General features: G+C 38.3%; 1 pseudogene; it reads left to right on the top strand.

Moving 5' to 3' along the window:
* The window catches only part of LOC102862731, a 54,526-nt pseudogene extending 52,151 nt beyond the window's left edge, over positions 1–2,375 (top strand).
* Positions 2,376–7,357: the final 4,982 nt, after the last annotated feature.

The raw sequence follows: 7,357 nt of genomic DNA, 5'->3' as shown, positions 1-7,357 counted from the left end.
CTGCAACTGCATCCTGGCCCATCCTCACCCTTCTGCCCCCAACCCTCACCTCCTTGTACCCCCAATATGTTTTTCCCAATTAAAAAAATATTAATAAAAAAAAAGAAGGTGAAGAGAATAGGATAATCTAGATTCTCCACTTGAGAAGGAGAGACAATCTCCCCCTGTGGCGGTTGGATCCAGTTTGATGGTACACAACAAGAAAACACACACAAACACACAGAAAGAGAATAGGATGGTGTGTGAAGGAGAATGTTGAAGAATTTTCCCCCAAGGTATCATTAAGGGAGCTCTAATGACCTAGTGATAAGTAGCAGTGCTGCAAACCCAAAGGCATGTCGTTCAAATACTCCAGCTACTTTGCAGAAGAAGGATGGACAAAATCCTCCCAAGTGATTTACTGCCTCTGAAATGGTCAGCTATCAGTCTGTTCTAACTTGATGGCACAGAGAAACAAGATATGATTAGCCCACACATATGCTAATACTGCATGGGGGGGGGAAGCAGGAGAGAATTTCTGGAGCACTATCTTTGGTAAGTAAGAGTAGATGACATCTACACAAATATGCATGAACAATAGAAGAAAAATCAGATAACTGGGACGTCACAAAAATAAAATTCTTGACTTTACTAAAAGAATGAAAAAAGAACCTACATATTGGGGGGGGGGAACTTGACAATGATATACCTAATAAGGATCTATTCTCTAAAATACATGGAAAATTTCAACAACTCAACAACAAACAGATAAGCAATCCTAGGAAAAAAATAGGGCAAAGGAAATTAATAGACTCTCAAGAGGAGATTCAGGTGGCTAAGAAACTTGTGAAAAGATCCCTATTATAATTAGCCACTATTATTGTTAAGTGTCATCACGTCCAGGCACTGCATATTCTTGTGCTATCCATTAGAGTCCAAAGCAAAATTACAATGAGATACCATCTTATGCCTGCAAAATAAGGGAAAAACACAATAGTGCTGCTGAAAAATATTAAACAGAAAGCAACAAATGCTGGTGAGGTATGGAGAAACTGGAGTGGTTATGTTGTAAAATAGAACAACCAATACGAAAGAGAGTGTGGCTTCCTCAAAAAGCTAGAAATAAAAATACTTAATGATTCAACAATACAATTCTTAGGTATATTGTAGAGGTAGAAGAACAATGGTGTAGACATTTTCACGCTTCTGTTCACTGCAGCGTTATTCACAGAAGCAAAAAGATGGAAACAATCTAAGTACTCACCAACCAAAGAGTGGATAAACACATGTGGTACACACATACAGTGGAATACTACACAACTCTAAAGACTAATGGGAGTCTATTAAGTGTCTGATTGCAAAAGACATTTGTTTCTCCAATCTTGATGGAAACATGTGCTCTCAGCAAGATACTAATGAAGGCCCAGTTTATTGGACATGCAGGTCTTCAATGTGGCTTTGTCTCCTAAGGCTGGGAGAAAGATCATTTAATCCAGATGTTGTAGGTAAAGATTGAAAGCATAAAGAAGACTGGTCTAAGTATTAGATCCTTTTGAATAGAAAAGTCAATAAATATGAATTTGGGAATAAATTTGTAGACCTGGATGAACATATTAAAGAACAGATACAAGAAATCTTGTTTCTGACTTAATTCAGATATGTACTGGTCACAGTTTTAAAGCAAATTCCAAGAATTCCATAAAGACTGTGTTACTGTGACATTATAAAAGGGCTAGACTCAGAGCCTGAAAGCCTCGTCTCCTTTCTAATTCTAGCTCCACTACTCATTTACTATCACTTAATCAGTCCAAGCTTCAAATCTTTTCATCTTCAAAGCGAGACTAGTAACACTTACCTCATCTCACTGCTGTGAAGAATAAAAATAATTCGTGCAGAATGTCTGGCACTGAGCTTGGCAATGCAGTAGGTATTCAATAAATGTTTGTGGAAGCTAGAACAATTTTATTTATGAACAAATCACACATGTGCACACACACAGACTCACACACTTCTTTTTACCCCACTCACATGAAAAACACGTATATATATAAACACCATCCAGAAATCTTTAAAAGTGTGGGAAGATGCCAGATAATTTCTAAAGTGGGTTACTTTGTTTATATCACATGTAAACTGTAACTTCATCTTCTAAACAGGACTTAGAGAAGCAATGGAGAGAACTGTACGAAGAAATGGAAAAAAGAAAACAGGAAGAAGAGGCTAGGAAAAAAAAGGAAAAGGAGGAGGGTGAAGACATCTGGGGTCTTGAAGAAGAGGGAAGTGAAAAGGATCCTGCTGAGGAGCTGGGAAACGGCAGGCAGATAAAGGAAGAGAATGCTGAAAGTGCACTTCTGGGTAAAAATAAAACCCATGCTGACCAGAGAGATGAACTGTAACTGGGGTGGGGGTGGAAGTTGTTACACGCAGAGAAAAATTATGTTGCTTAAAAAAAGAAATGCTTATCAGGTTGATAAAAGATGAGGAGAAAAACTACTTCTTTTTCTGAATGAGCTTTAATTTTTATTTCTACCTTACCTCTCTTGCTCTGTACAATTTTGGGAAAGCCACATCATCTCTTGGGGCTTCTATTTCCTTGTTGTTGTTGTCATGTACCATAGAATCAGAACAGACCCAGAGCTGACCCTCCAGTGGTTTTTTGGAGGCAGTCAATTGTATGGAATTTGACTGCCCATCTTTCCCTGCAGAGCAGCTGGTAGTGAATTTGAACCATGTACCTTGCACTGACAGTGCAATTCCTTACCACGAAGCCAACAGGGCTCTCTGTTTTCTTAATGAAGGAAAAAAGCAAAACCTCATCACTGTTGTGTTGCTCATCAGCAACATTTCATCAGGTTCTGAGGCTATGCATTTTTCCAACAGACTGTCCATCTTTTAAAAAAAAATTATCTAATTCATTCAGCTTTTATTGTCCTTTTTTTTGCCACAGAAAAGGTGAAGAATTTGAATTATTGACCTTTTGGTTAACAGTCCAGTGTGTAGCACTTTACATCACTAAGGCTCTTTCATCAGTAAAAAGATAGTGGCAATTCCTAGTTATGATACTTTAATGGCAATTAATCGAGTTTAAGTGTAGAATAGAGTTCCTGATATGATATACAATCAACAGTAAGTAATAGCTATCACCACTGTCATTATTAAAGTGTTTATTAAATTGTTGGTAAGGAGTTGTGCTGCCAACCCAAAGGAACACAGTTCGAATCCGCCAGCTTCTCCAGGGGAGAAAGATGGGCAATCTCCTCCTATGCAATTTACAGCCTCTGAAAACCCACTGGAGGGTCAGCCAAGAGCCGATTCTGACTCAATAGCACACAACAAAAAACATTTATATAAACACGATTCTTCCTTTCAGTTTATCCCTAAACACTCAAGGATTTCATTTTCCTGAAATGTTTATATTAGTATCTGCCAAGCAGTGCTAACAGATGTACTTGTGACTTTGTTTTAACATAAAGAAAAGTGCTTAATGAAAAGTCCTTTTGCTTCTGTGCTATTTTGTATCCTACTTTAAAAATAATCATAGCTGTTTTACAAGTTGTTGTTGTTGCAGTTGTTAGGTGCCATAGGGTCAAGTATGATTCATAGCATGCATATGACCTTATGAACAGCCAACCTGAAACCTGCCCTATCCTGTGCGATCCTCATCATCTCTGACACATTAGAGCCCACTGCTGAAGTCACCATGTCAATCCATCTTGTTGGTGGTCTTCCAAGCATGATGTCCCTTTCCAAGCCTCATTTTTTTTCTCACCTACCTACATGTCCAGTGTATGAAAGATGAAGCTTTGTAATCTTTGCCTCCAAGGAGCACTCTGGCTGCATTTTCTCCAAGATATATCTGTTTGTTCTTTTCATAGCCCATAGGATATTCAGCAATCTTCTCTAGCACCACAAATTAAAAGCAAAAATTCTATTTTTTTTTTTTTTGCATCCTTATTCATTGACTAGCACTCTGATGATAGCAGCAAATTGAAAGATCGTAGTCTAACTCAAGCACACTTTAGTCTTCAAACTGACATCATTGCTTTTAAGCATTTTGGAGAGGTCCCTGACAACAGATTTGCCCAATGAAATACATTTCCTGATTTCTTGACTGCTGTTACCATGAATGTTGATTGTTGATCCAAGCAAAATTAAATCATTGACATCTGCCATAATGTTGACTGTTGGCCCTGTGATGAGGACCTTTGTTTTCTTGATGTTGAGATATAAAGCATACCAAAGGCTGTAGTCCTTGATCCTCTGCAGCAAAGGCTGCTTATCTGCCTCACTTTCAGCAGGTAAAATTATGTCATCAGTATAATGCAGATGAGTCTTGCTCCAATTCTGATGCCACTTTCCTCTTCATTGAATTCAGCTTCGTGAATTATTTGCTCTGTATACAGATTGCATAGTCAATAATACACAAATAAACATTTTTCTGACTGCACTGGGAAATCTGCTCTCAGGGACCTCTCCAGAGTACCGAGAAGCAATGATGTTTGTCTAGAGACTAAGGTGCACCTGATCCAGGCCATGGTTTTCACAATTACTTGCTGTGCATCAGAGTGCTGGACAATGACTAAGGATGATAGAAAAAGAATTGATGCCTTTGAGTTGTGGTGCTGTAGAAGAGTCCTGAACCAAAAAACCAAACAGGTCTGTCTTTGGAGAGAGGGTGATACCATGTTTCTCCTTGGAAGTTGGGATTTTGAAGTTCCATCTCAAGTACATTGGGCATGTGGTCAGGAGGGACCGATCCTTGGAGGAGGACATCATGCTCAGAAGAGTGGAGGGACAGCACAGGAGAAGAAGATCCTGCACGAGATGGATTGAAACAGTAACTGCGGCAATGCAGGTAGGTGTGTTGAGTCAGTGAGCCTGGTTCAGGACAGGGCAGGCTTCAGGGCTTTGTACATAGGCTTGCTATGAGTTGCAGGCTACTCAACATCACATAACAACAGTCTTCCTTGTATGTGTATGGATAGTATCCTGTGCTCACAACACTCTTTCAAGATGGATCTAAAAGTGGTCTTTTTAACAATGAATGTGGCCCCATTTTTCCTCACCTCTTCATTTCTGGGTAGATCATATGATTATCTAATTCAAAATGCCCCATGTCAACATAGCTCCTCACAAATTCTAAAGCACTTTCTCATAATTTCTGTGGAGTTCTCACAACACACTCAACAACACAGGTGCTACAAGGTTAAGCTGCTTATCTGCTAAGTGAAAGGCCAGCAGTTCAACCCACCAGTAGTTCTGCATGAAAAGACCTAGCAATCTGTTCCCCATCAATGTTAAATAAAAACCTCTCAACTCATTGCCATCAAGTGGATTCTAACTCATAGCAACCTTACAGCACAGAATAGAACTGCCATTTAGTTACAGCAGAGTGTCACGTCTTTCTCCTGAGGGGCAGCAAATGGTTCAAATCAGCCATCTTTTGGTTAGCAACTAACCAAAACACATAACCATTGTGCTACCAAGGCCATGAAGTCTTCTTCCATAAACCCATGGAAACCGTAAGAGGCAGTTCTACTCAGTCATGTCAGGTCTTGAGTTAGAATTGATTCAAAGGCATACAATAACAACAACAACAATGAAGCATTCACTTAATCCTTGTATCAGCCATTATAAAGAAAGTTGTTATCTTCCTGTAATGGCTGAAGAAATTCCTCACAGCACAAAGTACCCTGCTTAGGGTCAAATAGCTAGTAAGGTGTAGGGCAGGTTTCAGAACTCATGTTTTTCTGGTTTGTAAACATATGCTTTCATTATATGAGGCTACTGAGTGAGTGAATGTCTGTTATTACTGAGTGGTGAGAAAGTTTCTGAAGGAAAAGAGTTTTGAATCAGGTTATGAAGGATAGCAAAGTCTATCCAATGGAAAGAGAAATGTGCAGACCAGATTCCAGGGGCAAAGGTCAGTGGGACACCTGGATGACAGGAAGTGGGGCAGGGATATCAGGAAGAGTTACCCTTTTCCATTCCTTTGCAGATTGGTTACTGGAATAGTTTTTTGATTCAAAGGACTGCTCTAGAACATTTTTTTCTATGGTCTGGAGGTCTGGAGTGTGGGGCAATCTATGTTTTAGAGATTTCAGTCATAAGAACATTGTTTACTACCTAATGTCTACTCTGATTAGTCAGGCTTGTGCTCCACCAATTGTTACATATTTTCAGTATCACCAGATAATGATTTTCTTTCAAAATTCCATGGAAGATAAACATACATAAAATTATATTTTTTAAGGTTGATGATTTTTAACTTTCATTAAGTTTTCTTTATCTTGTCTTTTAATTCATTGTGAAAACATTTTCCCAGAAATTAAGAAAAAGAAAAAACATGCATACTGAATTAATTTCACTTGTTCTGCACAAAGGCTTTTTATTTTTAAAAAATTTTTCCTTTCTAGGAATTGTCCTGTGAATATCATCATTCTGGCTCTTAACCATAGTCCAGCAGATTAACTTTTTTAAAGTAAATATACTTTTCATTTTCAGAAGTAATAATATGTCCAGTGAAAAAAATTTAGAGTCTATAGTGTAAGAAGAAAAAAAAAGACTCATAATCCCAATAACTAAACATAACCATACAGTACTTACTGCATTTTCCTTTTAGTGTTGTGTTTACTAATTGGTTGGTTTAATCTTGGGTACAGAGGATGTAGTTAATCACATCCTCAATACAGTGAGCCAGGAACATTCAACTTACTAACAACTCAGCAACTCAGACTTGCTCTTTTATGTTATGTAAATCTGTTTTCACTTTGAAAGGATTGAAGCAATCCCTACTTCAAACAAATTCTTTATCACTATCATTTTTACTTGCTGCATGTGTTTTTAAATCATTGAAAAGGCTTTGAGCCTCTTTCTTGTACTAATCCAAAGAATTCATTGCCATTGAGCTGATTCTGATTCATAGCAACCCTGAAGGACAGAGTACAACTGCCTTATAGGGTTTCCAAGGCAGTAAATCTTCATCGATGGGCAGTCTCCTCCCACGCGATTAACTGCCTCTGAAAACCTGCCAGAGAGTTAGCTATGGGCCTGTTACAACTTGATGGGATACAACAACAACAAAATCTTCGTGGAAGCAGATTTCCACATCTCTCTCCCATAGTTCTTGGGCTAAAATAGGGTTAAATATGCAACTGTTTTGATTTATTTACAAATTTGACTTAAAGACACGCTTAGGAATGAATCTCATCAAGGAAATGCTTGTAGAGCCTTTTGATCAGCTTCAACTACTGACAATGTCACTCTAAAATGTTTTCATTTATTTTTCCCCCTTCTATTCCTTTTCTCATTCACATATAGCAACGCAGTGCGTCTTTTAATATGCATTTGTGTGTATGTGTGTGTCAAAATATGTGGA

This window comes from Elephantulus edwardii, unplaced genomic scaffold (genome assembly GCF_000299155.1).
Source record: "Elephantulus edwardii isolate Elephantulus edwardi_28Jun2011 unplaced genomic scaffold, EleEdw1.0 scaffold00005, whole genome shotgun sequence".
NCBI classification, from domain to species: domain Eukaryota; kingdom Metazoa; phylum Chordata; class Mammalia; order Macroscelidea; family Macroscelididae; genus Elephantulus; species Elephantulus edwardii.
Note: the sequence above shows the minus strand (reverse complement) of the source record. Positions and strands in the feature narration are given on the sequence as shown.